Source organism: Macaca fascicularis, chromosome 1 (assembly GCF_037993035.2).
Source record: "Macaca fascicularis isolate 582-1 chromosome 1, T2T-MFA8v1.1".
In the NCBI taxonomy this organism is placed as follows: Eukaryota; Metazoa; Chordata; class Mammalia; order Primates; family Cercopithecidae; genus Macaca; species Macaca fascicularis.
Window position 1 is genome coordinate 108,687,738 of NC_088375.1, and position 20,711 is coordinate 108,708,448.

Consider the following 20,711-nt stretch of genomic DNA (forward strand, 5'->3'; position numbering starts at 1 on the left):
GTAAGGCATTCCTCCTCATGTTAGGGCACCCCTCCTTCTGATAGGGTACCCCTCCTCCTCTTAGGGTACCACCTTCAACTTTATGACAACTCTCCTCCTGTTAGAGCACCCCTCCTCCTGTTATGACACCTCTCCTCCTTTTTAGAGAATCCTCTTCCTGTGGAGGCATCCCTCCTCCTATTAGGGCAGTGCTTCTACTCTTAGGGCACCATCTTCACCCTGTAGGGCACCCCTCCTCTTGTTAGAGCACCCACTCCTCCTGTTAGAAAATCCCTCCTCCTGTTAGGACACCTCTCCCCCTGTTAGGGCACTCCTTCTACTGTTAGGGCACCCTTCCTTCTGTTAAGGCACACATTCTTTTGTTAGGGCATCCCCTTTTCCTGTTAGAACACCCCCTCCTCCTGTTAGAACACTCTCTCCCATCTTAGGGCACCCCTCCTCCCATTAGGATACCCCTTCTTCCTGTTAGGGCACCTCTCCTCATGTTAGGACACCCCTCCTCCTGTTAGAACACACTTTCTCCTGTTAGGACACCCCCTCCTCCTGTTAGAACACACTTTCTCCCATTAAAGCACCCCCTCATCCTGTTAGGGCATGCCTTCTCTGGTTAAAGCACCCCCTCCTCCTTTTAGGACACATGTCTTACTGTTAGAACAGTATCTTACTGTTAGAACAATATCTCCTCCTGTTAGGACACCCTTCTTTTGTTAAAGCACCCCTCCTCCTGTTAGGGCATTGTTATGATTTGGCTGTGTCCCCACCCAAATCTTATCTTGAATTGTCATTCTCATAATCCCCTATATCATTGGAGGGACCCGGTGGAAGATAATTTAATCATGGGGGAGGTTACCCTCATGCTGTTCTCATGTTCTTATTATGGTGAGTGAGTTCTCATGAGACCTGATGGTTTTATAGGGGGCTTTTCCCCCTTTTGCTTGACACTTCTCCTTCCTGTCATCATATGAAGTAGGACGTGTTTATTTCCCCTTCCACCATTATTGTAAGTTTCTTGAGGCCTCCCCAGCCATGCAGAACTGTGAGTCAATTAAACCTCTTTCCATTATAAATTGCCCATTCTTGGACAGTACTTTATAGAAGCTTGAGAATGGACTAATACAGTACATTGGTACTGCAGAGAGTGAGGAGCTGCTATGAAGATATCCAAAAATGTGGAAGAGATAGCAACAGGGGGCTTGCCTGGGCATGCCTGCAGTGGACTGGGGCACACATGTGCACTACAGGAATGAGATGGAGCCACCAGGAATTTGCACCTTATGCAGGGGAGAAGCGAAGCCTCATCAGCTCTTGTGTGGAAGCCCTGGCACTCAACTGTGAGGTGAAAACCTGCTTGCAGGGCTCTTCTTTTTGCTGAGAGTTGTCCTTTTGCTTAAAAAATTATATTACTCATTCTCTGATGTCCACATGCCTAATTGTTCCTGGTCTTGAGACAAAAAAAAAACTGGATCTAGCTGAGCTCAGGAGCAGAAAAATCCTACATCACAACTGACTTTGGAATTGGGTAACAGGCAGAGGTTGGAACACTTTGGAGGGCTCAGAAGAAGATGAGACAATATGGGAAAGTTTGGGCCTTCCTAAAGACATGGAGGGCTCAGAAGACAGGAAGATGTGGAAATGTTTGGAACTTCCTAGAGACTCATTGAATGGCTTTGACCAAAATGCTGATCGTGATATGGACAATGAAGTCCAGGCTGAGGTGGTCTCAGATGTAGATAGGGAACATTTTGGGAACTAAAGTGAAGGCCACTCTTCCTACACAAAGAGACTGGTGGCATTTTGCTCCTGCCCTAGAGATCTGTGGAATTTTGAACTTGAGAGAGATGATTTAGGGTATTTTGCAGAAGAAATTTCTAAGTGACAAAGCATTCAAGAGGAAACAGAGTATAAAAGTCTGGAAATTTTGCAGCCTGATGATGTAATAGAAAATAAAATCCCATTTTCTAGGGAGAAATTCAAGCCAGCTGCAGAAATTTGCAGAAGTAATGAGGAGCTGAATGTTAATCAACAGAACAATGGAGAAAATGTCTCCAGGCCATGTCAGAGACCTTTACAGCAGACCCTCCCATCACAGACCCAGAGGCCTAGGAGAGAAAAATGGTTTCATGGGCCAGGCCCAGGGCCCCTGTGCTGTGTGCAGCCTAGGGACTTGGTGCCCTGTGTCCCAACTGCTACAAGTGTGGCTAAAAGGGGCCAAGGTACAGCTCAGGCTGTGGCTTCAGAGGGTGCAACCCCCAAGTCTTGACAGCTTGGCAGAAGTCAAGAATTGAGGTTTGGGAACCCCCATCTAGATTTCAGAGGACGTATGGAAACACCTGGAAGTCCAGGCAGAAGTTTGCTGCAGGGGTGGAGCCCTCATGGAGAACCTCTGCTAGGGCAGTACGAAAGGGAAATGTGGGTTCAGAGCTCCCACACAGAGTCCCCACTAGGGCACTGCCCTGTGGAACTGTGAGAAGAGGGCCATGGTCCTCCAAACCCCATGATGGTAGATCCACCTACAGCTTGCACCTATGCACCTGGAAAAGCCACAGGCACTCAACACCAGCCTGTGAAAGCAGCCTGAAGGGGGGCTGTACCCTGCAAAACCACAGAGGCGGAGTTGCCTAAGGCTGTGGGAGGCCACCTCTTTTATCAGTGTGACCCAGATGTGAGACATGGAGTCAAAGGAGATCATTTTGGAACTTTAAGTTTTAACGACTGCTCTATTGGATTTTGGACTTGTGTGGGGCCTGTAGCCCCTTTCTTTTGGCCAGTTTCTCCCATTTGGAATGGGTGTATTTACCCAATGCCTGTACTCCCATTGTATCTAGGAAGTAGCTAACTTACTTTTGATTTTACAGGCTCATAGGCAGAAGGGACTTGCCTTGTCTCACATGAGACTTTGGACTTGGACTTTTGGGTTAATATTGGAATGAGTTAAGGCTTTGGGGGACTGTTGGAAGGGCATGACTGTGTTTTGAATTGTGAGGACATGAGATTTTGTTGGGATGAGTGGGGAAATGATATAGTTTGAATGGACTAATACAGGCGCCCTTTCCTCCTGTTAGAGCACCTTTCCCTGTATAGGACACCCCTCCTACTGTTAGAACACCACTTCTCCTGTTAGGGAACCCATTCTTCTGTTGGGGCACCCCCTTTTCCTGTTAGACTACCCCTCTTCCTGTTATAACACTCCCCATTCTTAGGGCAATCCCTCCTTCTGTTAGGGCACCCCTACCCCTGTTAGAGCAACTTTACTCCTGTTGGAGCACCTTTCCTCCTATTAGAGCACCTCTCCTCCTATTAGAGCACCTCTCTTCCTGTTACAGCACCTCTTCTCCTGTTAGAACAACTTTCCTCCTGTTGGAGCACCCTTCCTCCTATTAGGACACTCCTCCTTCTGTTAGGGGACCCCTCTTGCTCTTAGGGCACCTCTCCTGATTTTAGGGCCCCCATTTTCTTGTTGGAACATAACTTCTCTTGTTAGAGCACCCCTCTTCTTGTTACAGCACCTCTTTTCCTGTTTAGGGCACCCCTCCTCCTGTTAGGGCATCACTTTCTCCTTTTGGGGCACCTCTCCTCCTGTTAGGGAATTCTACCTCCTGTTAGAGCACCCATTCTTCCTCTTAGGACACCCCACCTCCTGTTAAGTCCCTCTCCTCCTTTTAGAGCACCTCCTTCTCTGATTAGAGCATCCCTCCTCCTGTTAGGATACTGCTCTTCTTTTTAGAGCATCCATTCTCCTGTTAGGACATCCCCTTCTCCTGTTAGGGAACTACACCTCCTGTTAGAGCACCCCCTCCCCCTTTTAGGCTCTTCCTCCTGTTCAGGCCCCCTCCCCCTTTTAGAGCACCTCCTTCTCCTATTAGGCACTCCCTCCTATTAGGGCACCCTTCCTCCTGTTAGGACACTCTGCAACCCCATTAGAACACCCTTCCTCCTGTTAAGGCACCCCTCTTCATGTTAGGGCATGCCTCCTCCTGTTAGAACTTCCTACATCTTGTACATAGCACCCCTCTTTCATGTGATCTCCCAACTTCTGCTGAAACACTTCCAGGCCAGAGAAACCAAAACCCGTCAAAACAATAGCCTCTTGCTTTTCTAAAGACATTAGATGGTTAGATGATATGGCTTGGCTGTGTCCCCACCCAAATCTCATCTTGAATTCCCACATGTTGTCAGAGGGACCCAATGAGAAGTAATTGAATCATGAGGGCAGGTTTTTCCCATGCTGTTCTCGTGATAGTGAGTAAGTTTCACGAGATCTGATGGTTATTATAATGGGGAGTTTTCCTGCACAAGCTCTCTTCTCAGGTCTGCTGCCATGTGAGATATGCCTCTCACCTTCCACCATGATTATGAGGCCTCCCCAGCCATGTGGAACTGTAAGTCCAATAAACCTCTTTCTTTTGTAAATTTCCCAGTCTTGGGTATGTTTTTATCAGCAGCATGAAAACAGATATTAGAATTTTTTTTTTTAAAGTCTGACTCTTTGTAGCCTCTGTCCACTCACTGGTCCTAGTTATACCCTTCCAGACACTGAAAATTTCTTAGCTCTCCTTCAGACTTCTCATCTTCAAGATAAGCATTCAAAGTTCATCCCAGGCATTGTTGTCCTTAGAGGAATGGCTTTGGATTGCATCATCACTCTAGGCTCTCTACTCTGACTTTTCTGGGTCTTTGTCATGGGGCTGAAATGGACCTGGCAAGGGGCAGCCTAACAGACCCGCTCCATGGCACAATGGTTGGGCCCATTTACAGTACCGTCTACATGTGGCAGCCCTGGTGTTGTGCAGCAGAAAATCTGTGGGGCTGTAAGCAGCAACCCCACTGTCCTTGGGGCCTACACCAGTGTAGATGTTTCCAGGGATGGGTCAGTGGTGATGAGGTAAATTATTCAGGGAGATTGTGACAACATAACCAGAAAGAGAGCGGTGGTCAGGGAAGAAAGCAGGAGGTCAAGATGAGAGAAACAGCAGCAACCAACAGGTCTGAGGAGTGAGGCAAGTACACAAGGTAAGAGAAAATTCTAAAAAATTAGAAGGCGGTTCAGAAGCAAACTTTTGTGGTGTGTTTAAGGAATTGGTCTACCAGGATGCCTCTAATTTGTGAACTAAGTAAAGAAGGAGGAAATAGATCTCAGCAAAGATATGAGGGTTCTTCCTCATTAGAATCAAACCCATTCAGCAAAGTGCAGTGGCTTACACCTGTAATCCCAGCACTTTGGGAGGCTGAGGTGAGCGGATCACTTGAGCTCAGAAGTTCAAGCCTAGCCTGGGCAACATAGTGAGACTCCATCTTTACAAAAAATTAAAAATTAGCCAGGTGTGTGGTGTGTGCTTGTGGTACCAGCTACTCAGGAGGTTGAGGTGGGAGGATTGCCTGAGCCCAGGCTGCAGTGAGCTATGCAAGACTGAACTTCATTCTGGGTGACGGAGGGAGACCCTGTCTAACAAAATAAATAAATAAATAAAATTTTAAAACAAAAAATAATTTTTTAAAAATGCATTCCTCTCACATTTCACCCTGTGACTATGTGTGAGTCTGTGAAAGCATCAAAGGTGAGGCAAAGACCTCAGGCTTATTTTCAGAGTGGGCTCAGGATAAAGGGACTGGGGCAGTTGCCGAGTCTTCTGTTTCATGCACTACATCAGGCTCATGAATACAGGCAGGGGAACAGGTGGCTGAGGGACCAGTCTTCTGCTCTGTTACTCAACATTAGTGGTTGCTATAATAAGCAGGACCAGCTACATCATTTTCAAGGCCCAATGTGAAATGAAGATGCAGACCCCCTTATTCAAAAATTATTAAGTAAAAGCAGAGCATTAAACCACATGCATAGTCATATGGGGCCTTCTAAGTGCAGGCCCTATTTAACTGTGCAGGTGGAACACCCAGGAAGTCAGACTTCGTAGTAAGGCAATTGAGCATGTGATTATAAGTATAGGTGCTGGCATCCAACTGCCCAGGTTCATAGCCCAGTTCAGCCTCCTTCAAAAAAGATGCCATTGAATAAATTAAGCTTTGGTAAACCTTTTATGTAAAGGATCAGATAGGAACTATTTCAGCTTTGTGATGATCTCTGTCACAGCTTCTTAACTGTGCAGTTGTGGCATGAAAGAAGTCATATATAATGCATAAATGAAAATATATGACTGTGTTCAAATAAAACTTTATTTGCAAATCCAGACAGTGGCCCAGGCTTGGTCCATGGGCCATAGCTCACCAGCCCCTGCTCTAAGACTTTAATTTCCTAGTCTATGGGATGAGAATAATGACAGTGCCCACCTCATAGAGTGGCTTTGAGGATTAAATGACACCATGTAAATACTTAGCAAAGGGCCTGTATACAGTAAGTACTCATTAAGTGTTAGCTATAATTACCGTAGGACATGTGCAGGGCTGGTGAGGTGGTAACGACGTAAGAGCCTCACAAGTGTCTGGGCTTCACTGTTTCCACCTCTCTGTACCATCCTGATGCTTTGCTCTCCATTCCCCTTTCCATGGCCACGAGAATGGCCAGCAAAGGGTTGAAACCTGGTTAATGTCTGCACTGCCTGCACAACCCAAGAACCAGTGGGCTTGATCAATCAGAGGTTCTGAGAAGGACTGGACATTGTTAGTTACAACTCATCCAAAAGATTAGCCTGAGGTATTCATTCTCTTATGGGTTTTTACACATTCTGCAGAGCCAATGAAGGGGAAATGTTTAATTAATATCCTGTTTGGGTAATTTGCATCTCTGAGACACCCACTAGGCCTCTATCTGGCCAAGGAACAATCTTTCGGGGTATTTCCCCCCAGACGCCCAACTGACACCCAACTGAACTTCATGATTTTGGTTTTCAGTAGTTTTTCTGTATATATAATGAATCATGTATTATACACTGGTCAAAATATGTCAACAAACATTTTATTTGTATTTGAATGTCTTCCTAGCCACCTACAATTTGTATGATTTTAGAAATGCATTTTAAGTGCTCTGAGTTCTCATTCCTTCATCGATAAAATAAAATGTTAATATCTTCCTTGGGGGATTTTTGTGAGGAGAAAATTAGATAATATCGATTAAAGTACTGTAACAAAAGGCACTGTCAATATCTAATTACATGCTGGTTATAGCTTGCCAGCATTAAGTATTTATCTGTGTATGAGGCAAATTTTCATTTCACATTGTCCCTGAATCCCTTGAGAGGAAGTGTTCCCTTAGTACCTCGAGCTTACCAAATTTTATTGTAATTGTCTGTTTACTCACTTGCCTTCTCCACTCGCCACTGAAGACAGAAACTGTTTTGGTCACCATCTTATTCCCAGCAGCTGGCATATACCCTAGCACAGAGTAGGTACTTAAGAAATAGTTCTTGAAAAGATGTTGAATGAAATTGTTCAAAAGAACACAATTTCAAAGTGAAATGAAGAGAAATATTCTCACACTCTATCTCCTGAGCTGCTGTAATTGTGACATTAAGGAAGAAAGAAGACCAAGGGGAAGAGGAGATTGAAAAAGATTGGGCTTCCAAAACTAGATAGTCTTCAAGGAACACTTTTATGTGCGTTTAGGAACCCTGGGTCAAGGCTTTCCTCAATCTAAAGTCAATAGTAGTGATCTTTTCCCAGTCTGCAGGGGAAAATATCTAACACATCTGTCATTTCTTCTTTTTAATTTTAAGTATTCCTTTTGTAAGTGTCTTTTACTTGTTCAATTCTTACTACCACTTGTCTAGCACTTAAGCCTTGTATCAAAGAGAATAAAATGGGCTTTTGTCTAAGGGGAAAGTTATATATATTTCAGTTTCATTATTTTATAGATTTTTTAACAGAACCTGTGACTTGAAGGAACTCTAACCCATACAAGTTTGAAAACTGCTATTATAGAACAAACCTTATATTTTACAGGTTAAAAAAAATTGAGGGGCCGGGCACAGTGGCTCACGCCTGTAATCCCAGCACTTTGGGAGGCCGAGGCGGGCGGATCACAAGGTTAGAAGATTGAGACCACGGTGAAACCCCGTCTCTACTAAAAATGCAGAAGATTAGCTGGGCGTGGTGGGGGGCCCCTGTAGTCCCAGCTACTCAGGAGGCTGAGGCAGGAGAATGGCGTAAACCTGGGAGGCAGAGCTTGCAGTGAGCAGAGATCGCACCACTGCACTCCAGCCTGGGGGACAGAGCGAGACTCTGTCTCAAAAAAAAAAAAAAAAAAGTGAGGTCCAGAGAAAGAATATGACAAAGCTAGGGCCCACTTCATGGAGGAGGAGCTGGTCCCTTAGCTCTTTCAAAACATGATCAGTCAACTTAGAAGTCTTTGCTGGAATGTTAAAAAGCCTTCCCTTTAAAATCAGCAACAAGACAAATATCCTGCTATCACCATGTCCAGCATGTCCAGCACAGTAAGACAGAAAAAAAGATATATTTTATATTTATATATATACATATATACTATACTACAAGCATAGCTCTGAAGAGTTTAAAAGAAAAAAATCAAAGCTGTTATTATCCATAGTTGTTATTATCATCTATTTAAAAACACAAAACCTACAGAAAAATTGTAATTGATAAAAAGAGTTTATCAAGAAAGTTGAAAATAAGATCACTATACAAAAATCTATTGTATTTCTACATAGCAGCAATGAACAATTAGAAAATGTAATTTTGAATGTTATCAATATAAAAACATCACAAGTGTTTGAGGTGATGTATATGCTAAGTACACTAATTTGATTATTATCTATGTCTATACGGAAAATTACACTATACCCCATAAATATTATAATTATTATGTGTCAAAACAAAATAAATCTAGAAAATTTAATTATTTTAATACTATTTACAATAGCAGCAAAAACATAAAATATTTTATTTTAGGTAAGTTTTATAAAATGTGTCTCATTATGAAAAAAATTATAAAATTTAATTGAGAAACATTAATAAAAACCTAAATACATGCAGAGAGATACTATGTTCACAAACAGGAAGATTCAAAATCTCAAAGACAGCAGTCTTTTTAAAATTAATCTATAGATCTAATGCATTCCAAAAAAAATATAAATAGGACTTCTATGGAACTCAGCAAGCCACTTCTAATACTAATACAAAAATGTAAAGGAGCAAGCAAAGACTGGGACACTCTTAGAGAGAAAAGGTAGCAGGATGCGCCCTACCAGATGTAAGACTTATAATAAAGCAATTGAAATTAGAATAGTGAGGCCTTGGCACAGAGAAAGACAAGTAGATCAGTAGAATCAAATATAAAACCCAGAAATAAACCTGTATTTGAAACATCTTATATGAACGGAGTGATTTTTTTCTATTTGCACCATGATGGAGTTGCTGACAAATAATCCTCCTGTCATAAACAACTAAGCAGCTTAATAAAAGATACAAAACAAATGTTTTCAAGCATTGAACAGAAACCAACACAGGATTATAATTCTTGAGAAAAGAAAGGCACAAAAAGTAAGCCCCAATTTCAACATGGTTTTCTTTGAGAAGGCCAAACTAAGCAGAAGAGATAGAGATCAGATTTCAGGCCTGTCAAGCAGCTAGGATTTGGTGGGCAGTGTCCCAGAGAAGAGAAATCCACAGGGAGGTACACCTACAAATCTACATTAAAATTCCTTCTTAGATCCTTTGCCAACCACTAAGCTGCTTCTGCATAGAGTGATACTAAAAGAGGCCTGGGAGAAAAGAGCCACTGGAAGGCTAGAGAACTGAAGATCTGTTAGAGACTGCACAGTATTAGGAAGCTAGCAGTTAGAAGTTGATACTAGGTCTGAGCGGAGCAAACTTAGGGTTTATCTTGAACTTTTAGTTAAGACCTCAGAAACACTATTCGCTAGGATTTTGACTCATGCCCTAAGAGCAGGCACCACCCTGGAAGTAAAGAAAGGTATCTACTCTAACAAAACCTAACGCCAAGTCTCAACAGTATCAAGATGATCCTCTGGTACTTTAAACTGCCTGCCAGAACAAAACTCAATGCTCTTCAAAGGTGGAAAACATGACCCAGAGCTTCTACAAGGCATCATCCAGACTAGCCAGTACAGCAAAAAAAAAAAAAAAAAAATTTAGTCACAAAAAAATGCAGGAAAAGATGATAAACATCAAGAGAAAAGGCAACAACTGGGAGATAATCCCATGCTAGGAGATGCAGGAGTTTAAAAAAGAACTTTAATATAACCATGATAAATATGTCTTTTTAAAATAGAACGAAAGATGGACAAAACAGATGAAAAGGAGGAGAATTTCAACAATTAGAATCAATAAAAGAAATCAAGTGAATATACTCTGGAATTAAATATCTGGAGTTAGAAACATTCTTGGTGGGGGTAACAACAGACTGGGTATGGTCTGTAGAAGACAGAGTAAGTGAACTTGAAGAAAGGTCAATAAAAAATACACAAACCTATGCATACAGAGGAAAAAAATGGAGGAAAAAAAGAGCAGAGTGGACAAGTTGGTTATGCTCGAAGAGTCTAATACACACGTTACTAAAGTTCAGAGAGAAAGGAGAGAATGAGACGGGGCAATCTTTGAAGAATTAATGTGCAAGAATTTTCAAAACCTGATGAAACACAAAGAGATACAAAAATTTAAACCAACTTTAAGCATGATACATGTAGAGAAGGCCACACCTAAAGAAATTATAGAGATTTATAGAAAGCCAAAGCATAGGAATAATCTCAAAAGGAGTCCGAAAAAAAAAACATATATATATATATATATTATTTTAAAAGGTGTACCAATAAGAATTGTGTTTGACTTTTTAAATAGAATGTATAGAATCTAGAATATAATGAAATCACATATTCAAAGTGGTAGGGCAAAACTACGGATAATTCATTGTCTTGTGAAAAGATCTTTCTAAAAAGAAATTACTTTTTTACAATATTTTTTACAATGACTTTTACAAAAGTATTTTTACAATAATATTTTTAGAAAAAGAAAACAACATCATGAAAAAGATGAAATAATTCTCCTCTAGTGAACTTGTACTATAAGAATTCATTCAGGCTAAAGGAAAATGATCCCAGATAAAAGCATGAAATTGCAGAAAACAATAAAAATCACTTTTAAAAGGTAGATATTTGAGAAATTATAAGTGAATACTGGCTGTTTAAAACAACAAAAAATCATAGGAATTTATAATATATGTCAAAATGAAATTTATAATAATAGCAAAAGGAAAGAAAGTTAAGGTTCTTGCATTGTTTGAGAAGTAGTAAAAATACTAATTTAAAATGAGCCATAAAAATTTAAAGAATATTTTAATTTCTAGGATAACTTAAAATAATAATAAAGAAAAATATATTTTAAAAGCTAACAGAAGAGAAATGAAATAATTTAAAAATTGATCAAAAGATGACTAAAATTATTAAAGAAATGAAACAAACAAAAAGTAGAAATGGCAAAGTTAAACCTAACTATATCAGTAATTACATTAAATGTGAATGGTCTAAATACTACAATCAAAAGACAAAGAGTGTTAGACTTGATTTTTAAAAATCAATTATATGTTGTTTATAGGAAGCACTTATCATACATAAAGACACAGAATGGTTCAAATTTTTAAAATGGTAGAAATATTAGAACAAGCAGTAAAGTTGAGGAGGATAAATCAACCTGACATAATGGGCATATATAGAACAAACATCAACTATCAGAGTACACATTCTTTTCAAATGTGCATTGAACATTGACCAAAATAAACTGTCTTGGATCATACAGCACATCTTAGAGATCTGAAATCATATGTTCTCTGACCACTGTGAAATTATGTCAGGACTCACTAATGGAAAGATAACTAGAAAATCTCCAAATGTTTGGAAATTAAGCAACATGTTTTTAAATGACCCATCAGTCAAAGAAAAAAATCACATAGCAAAGTAGGAAACATTTTGGGCTGACTCAATAAAATATTCTGCATCAAAACTCTTAACGCTGCTAAATCAGTTCTTAGAGAAAATCTTGTTGCTTTAAGGTAAATATTAGAAAAAAGAAATGTGGACAAAGACCTAAATTTTTGTCTCAAAATACTGGAAAAAGAATGGCCAACCAACTGCTTCCTGAAATTTTAAATAATAAATAAATAATAAAGAGAGGAAATCAATGAAATAGAACATAGGCACACAACAGAGAAAATCAACCAAGTCAAAAGTTAGTCTTTTCAAAAAATTTTTTTAAAAGGATTAAAATGAATAAAGGTAAAAATTAATAAAATTGAGCGAGAAAATAAAAGAAAAAGTGAAAATTATGGATATAAGGAACAAAAAGAAGAAATCACTACTGATCATACATTATTATGAACAACTCAGATGAAATGGATATTCTTTTAAAAAAACTTCAGAAATGGATTTTCTGATCCATTTCTGATGAAATGGATATTCTTTAAAAAAAAAAATTCAGATGAAATGGATATTCTTTTTTAAAAAACTCGCCAAAACTGACCTAAGAAGAAATGTAAAATTTCAATATTAAAATAATGTAAATGTTTCCTTAAAAAGACTTTCGAACACAAAAAAATGCCAGACCCAGAAGCTTCACTGGTAAATTCTCCTCCTCTATTAAGGAAGAAACAATATGAATCTTACATAAATTCTTCCAAAGAAATAGGTATTTGACAAGGAGTATCTAATGGCCATATTTTACATATCTTTGTTGCCACATCACACCATGGACAACCAGTGCCCTCTTTACCACTGAAAATAGTCCTCAGTGCCTTTAAATCCAATCAGATTAGACAATTGCAGAGAACCCAGAATTTATTCAGAAAATTCATTTTTCTGTTCCTCTACACTCCACCACTGAGTACGAAAATCTCTGTCAGTCAGAGTTGCACTAGAAGAATAATACCAGAACCAGTATGTGTGTGTGTGTGTGTGAGAGAGAAAGAGTGTGTGTGTGTGTGTGTGTGTGTGTGTGTGTGTGTGTGTGTGTGGAGGAGAGGGGGTGGAGGAGAGGGAAAGAAAGAGAAAGTGATTGCAAGGAATTGGCTTATAGGATTGTGGATGCTGGATAGGCAATTCTGAAATCCATAGGACAATCTCCTTTACTTAAAGTGAACTAATTACAAATGTTAATCACATCTTTAAAATACATTTACAACAAAACCTAGATTAGTATTTGGTTGAATAATATATAACTGATCAACAAATGGAGTTTGTTTTAGAAACAGTTTCAAACCTGTTTCATATTTGAAAGGCAATTAATGATTAACATTAACAAAGTAAGGGAGAAATATAGTCATCACAATAGAAGTAGAAAATAATAAAAGATATTCAGATTAGAAAAAATAAAACTGTTATTCTCAGATGACATGATTGTGTTTGTGTAAAATCAAAAATAATGTACAAAACAACTAAAATTATAACTAAGCAAGGGTGATAGATAAAAGTCAATTTACAATAAATCAATTGTATTTCGATTTATTAGCAACCATCAAATAAGAAATAAAAGCGTGAACCCGGGAGGTGGAGCTTGCAGTGAGCTGAGATCCGGCCACTGCACTCCAGCCTGGGTGGCAGAGCGAGACTCCGTCTCAAAAAAAAAAAGAAATAAAAATTTTAAGATATAATTTATTATAGCACCCACAAACATCAAACAGAAATAAATCTAGTAGAAAAGGTGCAACTTCTCTAAGCTGAAAACTATAAAATAGTACTGAGGGAAATTAAAGAAGTCCTAAATAAATAAAAAAATATTCAATATTTATTTATGAGTTAGAAACTTGATATTGTAAAATGTCAATTATCTTCACTTTTTTGTATAAAGAAATTCTCGTCCCAGCAGGTTTTTTAAATAAAATTGACAGGCAAATTCTAAAACGTGTATGAAAATGCAAAGAACTGGTCGGGCGTTGTAGCTCTGCCAGCACTTTGGTGGATCACCCCAGGTCAGGAGTTCCAGACTGGCCAGCCTGACCAACGTGGTGAAACCTCGTCTCTACTAAAAATACAAAATTAGGGCCGGGCGTGATGACGCGCGCCTGTAATCCCAGCTAATCGGGAGGCTGAGGCAGGAGAATCACTTGAACCCGGGAGGCAGAGGTTGCAGTGAGCCGAGGTCGCGCCCGCTCCACTGCACTCCAGCCTGAGGGGCAGAGACAGACTCCACCTCAAAAAAATTAATAAATAAATACAAAATTAGCCAGGCGTGGTGGCGCATGCCTGTAATCCCAGCTACTTGGGAACCTGAGGCAGGAGAATCGCTTGAACCTGGCAGGCAGAGAGGTTGCAGTGAATCGAGATTTCGCCATTGCACTCCAGCCTGAGCAACAAGAGTGAAACTCCAAAAAAAAAAAAGAAAGAAAGGAAGGAAGAAAAGGAAGGAAGGAAGGAAGGAAGGAAGGAAGGAAGGAAGGAAGGAAGGAAGGAAGGAAGGAAGGAAGGAAGGAAGGGAGGGAGGGAGGGAGGGAGGGAGGGAGGGAGGGAGGGAGGGAGGGAGGGAGGGGCAAATAGAATAGCCCACTCAATATTTTAAAAAGGGATAAATCTGCAAGATTTATACTACCCGATATCAAAATTTGTTATAACATTGCAGTAACTATGACTGTGGTATTGGTTTGAAAGTAGAACAATAGAACAAAATAAGAAGTCAAAAACGTTCCCCTACATATAGGGCCAACTATGTTATGACAAAAGCTCCACTGCAATGTAGTGGGGGAAAAAAATGGTAGGAAATGATTCTGGGTCATTTGAATATCCGTGTGGGGAAATAAATGAATCTCGACCCCTACTTCAATCCATACAAAAAATATTTGTAAGAAGTGGATCATAGGTCTAAATGTGAGGGTTAAAATAATCCAGCTTCGAAATTAAAACAGAAGAGAATATATTGGGTAGACAAAAATTTCCTAAACAGGCCATAAAAAGTGCTATTTTATAAAAGAAAAACTGTTTTATATTTTATAAAAGAAAAAAACTGATAAATTGATATCCTTAAAATTAAAGACTTTTAGTCCTTGAAAGACATTGAAAAGAGAGTGTGTAGGGAAGCAATAGGAAGATTTTGTGTCATGTCTATCCGTATCTATGGCTATGATTGTGTAACGTCTTGTATTTTTAATTTCCTGATTCCCCACGAGAGGGCGCCCTTCCACAAGTCCTTACTTAGCACAGCCCTGAAGGCCATGGACAATGCTCCAGCCTGGCTTTCTGGCACATCTCCATTTCCCAACATAGACGCTAAGCCCTTTGTGGGAGGCACACATGTAGTCAGACAATCCTGGTAATATGTGATAAGTTTGCGGACAATTTTTTTTTAACAGTGAGGTAAGGCCTGGTAAGGTATCTGTGTGGCCAGATTAAAGGAGAAGCATGAGTTAGTAAAACCTAAAATGTAGGCAGTTTGTCTTTTTAAAAGTCAAAACCTTAACATCTGGGAGTGTTTGTATGAATTTGGGCCCCTAAAACTCTTAAAAAGGGATGTTTTTGAGTTGCCAGCATCAATACTTAGTATAAAAAGTTTATAAGTGCAATAACTCTTTGGAACTCTCTCACCAAAGGAAGAACATCCTTCTTCTATTTAGATGTCACACATCTCCACAAACCGAAATGCAGTCTGTTTCCTATTTATTGTCGTATGTTGCCTGCATTCTTTCTTTCGACAGTTATTGAACACCTTGCTATATCCTAGGACCTGTGCACATCCTCTGGAATATGCCATAAATAATGTTAATTCCCTGTCCCCTTCTGGGGGAAGACAAACACATTAGCCACATGGTGAGTGGATGTCGTTCAAGGTGCCTTAGGGGCACTGAGGACTGGGGAGTTTGGAGAGTGTAAGGGATGGATCTTGGAAGCAGGTGATTTTTGAAGTAGATGATGTTGGGGGACATCTTGAATGTACAGACTATTTTTCATAATGTATACCAGCACAAGGAAAGGCAAAGGGACATTTGCATGATGCTACCATAAGATATTATGCACATAAAGTGTTTTGGGAAGACTGAAAGAATTAATTTGCTAGAGTCACATCTGGAAAGACTTCATTTGCCATTTCCAAGTAAAGAAGAATGAAGATTGACTGGGTGAAAAGTGGTTTATGCATAAAACCAGCAGGTGGCATCCACCCTTCTGCACATCTCGCAGCCTGATTAGTCCTCCAAATTACAGCAACCAGGAAGGAATCAAATGCTGATGCCCACCTGGGCCAACCCTCACCCCCACATACATCCCATGCCTTATACTCTGAGCTACTGTGAACCCACTACCCAGAGAAACTAGAACAGACAGGAAACAGCATGGTTAAAAATGTTCCACACTTGCTTTCACTTTCAAGAAGAAAGTGCTTTTACTTTCAGATAATTTAAAAACAAAAAGTCTACTTAATGCCAAAAGAGAGAGAGAGAAGTAAAAATAGTAATTGATTTCAGAGTGGTGAGGATGCTGGACCTAAAACCAGGGGTACAAGGAAGCAGCCTCGGTGTGGTGGGGATCAGTGAGAGCCTGTGACTCCTGGGGCCCTCCTCGGCCACTGAGCTGGGGCTCACTGACACAAGGAGGCCAGCTCAGAGCGTGGGAACTGCTGCAGGCAGGGCCACTGGGCCGAATGAAGGCAATTGGGTGCAGAGGAGAGAATGGGGCTCTGGAGCCAGAACATCTGCTTTGCTGGCTCTGTGGCCATGTGTGAGTTACCCACTCTCACCAAACCTCTATTTCTCAACTTCTAAATTGGTTCACAACACACTCCCAGAGAAGTTGACATGATCAGCGTGTGTAAGTGCCTAGTGGTGCCCAGCATATAACATATACTCAATCAATAGAGGTAGCTCAACCCCATTACTCTCCTCTCTCACTCCCTTCTAGCCACACTGGCCTCTTTGCTGTATCTTGTGTAGGTCAGGAATGATTTCACCTTAGGACATTTGCATTGGCTTTTCCGTCTACCTGGAATCTTCTTACCCAAGATATCTGCTTGGCTCCCTCCCTATATTTCTTTCAAAAGTAAGCTTCTTAATAAAGCAGATCTGACCAGTCCACTTAAATTACAACTCACTCTTTATCCCTGCCACATAAACTCTCATTCCTTATTCAGCTCTATTTTTATAGTGGTTATCACCTTCTAACATGTTGTATAATTTACATATTTATTAGGGTTATTGTTCACTGCCTACTACTTCCACCCACATACGCCAGCTTTTATCTATTCTGTTTACTGCTGTATCTCTAGAGTCAATAACACTGACTGGACATAGTAGGCACTCAATAAATATTTATCAGTTTTATGAATGAATGGATGCATAGATAGATGCTCTTCCATCTTCAAAAATCAAATATCTTCTGTCAAACAGAGATAGCAGTTGTTAAGGTCAAAGGCGATCGCTTATGTGAAAGAGCAGGTGGAGGAGGAAGCACTGCACCATGGAAAACTGTGTTCCAGGTGGTTGCCAAGAACACTCAGAAGTTAGAGATGAGGGGCTGCCCCAGACACAGCCCTGGGGCCCAAGGTTCCTACTGCTGTCAGAGGGGCACAAACTTGCTGGGTTTTGACTTTTGGAGGAAAACCACATATGGGATCTTAAGCGGGGCCCTGTGTCTTTGGGGATTCACATTTATTGCACCCAACTATACTCTGGAGATTCAGAAGTCAATGGAAGTTGCTCTGGATTCAAAAATCAATAGAAGCTGCTCCCTCCCCTGGAGATGCCCATGGTCAACCTTTGTCTTTTGGAGTCAGGCTAACCTGAAGTTGAATTCCAGTTCTGCCACCATTGAGTTATGACCTTGGACAAATCACGTAAATTATCTGAACCTGAGTTTGTACTTCTATACATGGCAATAAGAGTGGCCACTTTTCAGCAGACTGCCTAAACACAGTGTGCATTTGAGAAATACTAGTTCCCTTACCCTTCCATCTTCCATCTCTGAAGCTTCACTGGAGCTCCTTCTTCATGAGACGCGGCGATGCATTTCAGGAGTTTACCTGAAGAGGGAGCCAGAGCACCACGGAAATCCTAATTGTTGGCTGACAGCAGTCAGCACAGGGAAGCTTATAGGCATAGCCAGTCAGCAAGTCTTTTGGGTCCAGACCTCGGCTTCCTCTCTCTCAATGCCTTCTATCAAACCCCCTACACACACACACACACACACACACACACACCTTGTGCCAAGTGCTGCCCACAGTCTGCCAAGCAGCTCCCCCATCTCAGGCTCTACCTAATCAAAATGATCTTTCAATCAAAATACCAATTCTCTTTTCAGTCACTTTATATAGCTGTTGTCATGGTAAGTGACAACTTGGTTTAATAAAGCCAATTGTGCCAGGATGTTGCTAGGTAATATTTGCTACTTCTAGGTAACGTGTGTATTTTAACAGGTGCCTTCTGATGATACATATGGGGACAGGTAGGCATTCCAAATGCTGAGATCCAGTGCCACTCACCTTTAGACCACCCTGCATTCCATGGGCTATACTTAATATTTGGTGCTTACCCACAGAGAGCTTACGTTAGGTTGAACACATAAAATTGCTCATAATCCACCATTTTACCAACAAAACAACAATTTCACATGGTCCAAATTAATACTTCACTTCTTCATCACCTCTCAATTTAACTCCAGATCTTTTTTTTTTTACTTTCCCCATCACATTTTTGCCCTCAAGCACTGTTTCCACTCTTGTTATATTCCACCCCCCGCCCAGCCCTACCTCAGTTTCCAGTTCCTACACCTTGCCTAGGCCACACCTCACCCTTGCAGGGCGTCTCCCTGGTGAAGCAGCTGCTGTGATGGGATTGGTCCCACCATCTCCAAAATGAGCACACCAGGGCTTTGTCCAGCTCCTCCCATATCACAATATCCCATAAGCACTCTCTCAGTCTCCCAGCAATCTTCTCTGCCCTCCCAGACTCTGGAGTGCAAGTCCCGTTGAATAACTATCTGAAACTCTTTGAGTCTAATTGTATTCAGATGTGAAATGTAAAAGGACAATGCTCACCACATAAGGTTATCATGAGGAATGATTGGCGTAATGGTTGTAAAAAGCCTAGCACTGTGCCTGGCAGATGGCAGTCATTCTGCAAGGTACAATTTCCCTCTCAGAACCCTAGACATGGTCTACAAGACTAAAGCCCCCAAAGCAACTCATTGTCCTATCCACCTCTTCCTAAAATGCCATGTTATTGTTGCGCCCCCATAGGCACCATTTTGTCAAGTGTGGTCTAGTCCTATTCTCCAAGCACCCTGTATCACACACTCCTGTGATTGCCACAGCATGGGGCAGGGCTGGCCTGGTAACTCTCTAAGGGACTAAGTCCTGCCTTACCAACAGTCTTCCATTCTGTCCTGGGGCCCTGGGATTCTGCCCTTCCACACAACCAGAGTAGTGACTGTGATACCAGAACCACATGACACACTAACTAAAGAGGCTCTGTAAAGAGGGGCAGAGAGATGTGTGCCCTGGAGGGGAGGGAGGTGGTCAGGGTGGGGGTGAAAGGTGATGGGACTTGGTCCTAGGAACTCCTGCCCCTTTGCCCTCCTTCCTTCCATACCCTCTCCTGTGTGTTCTTAGCATCTCACCACCATCCCTCATCTCTCCAGTTCTAAAACAGTCTGTCAGGGCTTCTGGAAGTGGAGAGAGACCCAGGTTGGTTATGGAGGGATTGTAGGGAACTGCTAAACACAAAAGACAATGGCCAGCCTCACCAGAGATAAAGGCAAATGCCTGTCTTAGTGGGGAGATTGCATGTTCAGCCAATATGAAATTTTAAACTGATGTATAACTTTAAATACATTAGAATTACAATGTTAGATTATGATTCTGAAAAATACCAGGAAAATGGTATTATGCTAGCAAAAATATAAAGTGGAAATTTCCTCTTCCAATGAGAATGGAGTTACAGGGATGGCTTTATCCTGTAACCTGAAACAACTACATAATCTGACAAGCTATAGTTGGCCTTCCTTATACTCGACTTCTACATCCATGGATTCAACCAACCATGGATCAAAAATATTTGAAAAAAAATACAATAAAAATACAATTTAAAAATACAGTATAACAACTATTTACATAGCATTTACATTATATTGGGTATTATAAGTAATCTAGAGATGTTTTCATGTCTACAGGAGGATGTGCATAGGTTATATACAAATACTATGCCATTTTACATGAGGGATTAGAGCATCTCTGGATTTTGGTATCTTCAAGCGTCTTGGAACAAACCCTTCATGAATACCAAGGAATGACTATATAAAAAGAACAACAGTTTTTAAGACCATGAATCTGAAGTGATGCAGGACCATGATGTTTGCAAAATGAGAAAAAATGAGCTGAGCCCTAGGACTGTCCTGGCCTCCTTCTGGCAGAGGGTTCCCAGGCTGTGGCTCAGCGGGGAACCTGGCAGAGTCCAGTGGACTCTCAGGATTGAATAAATAGAACTGGATCCTGAAAGAACAAAGCAGCTAGAGTTTGCAAGGTAGACTACTGCCTAGCAAGGAAAGGGCTAGAGAGAGAAGGTGGCGGGGGAGCCCTGACAATCAGGAGCAGACTCCCCTCAGATCCTTAGCTGAGTTATGATCAGCACCTGTATGTGAGGAAACTACCTGAGGCAGAGGATGGACCTCCCTGCAGGAATGAAAGCGAATAATCCCAGGATCACCCCGAGTTAGAAAGAATCCCTGTTCCTAACAGCTAGAGTAGAAAGCTTCATAATTTATTGGGTAGTGGGTAGAGTATTCAGAAAGGTTTTGCCTCAGTGGTGTAGTAAAATTGGTCCT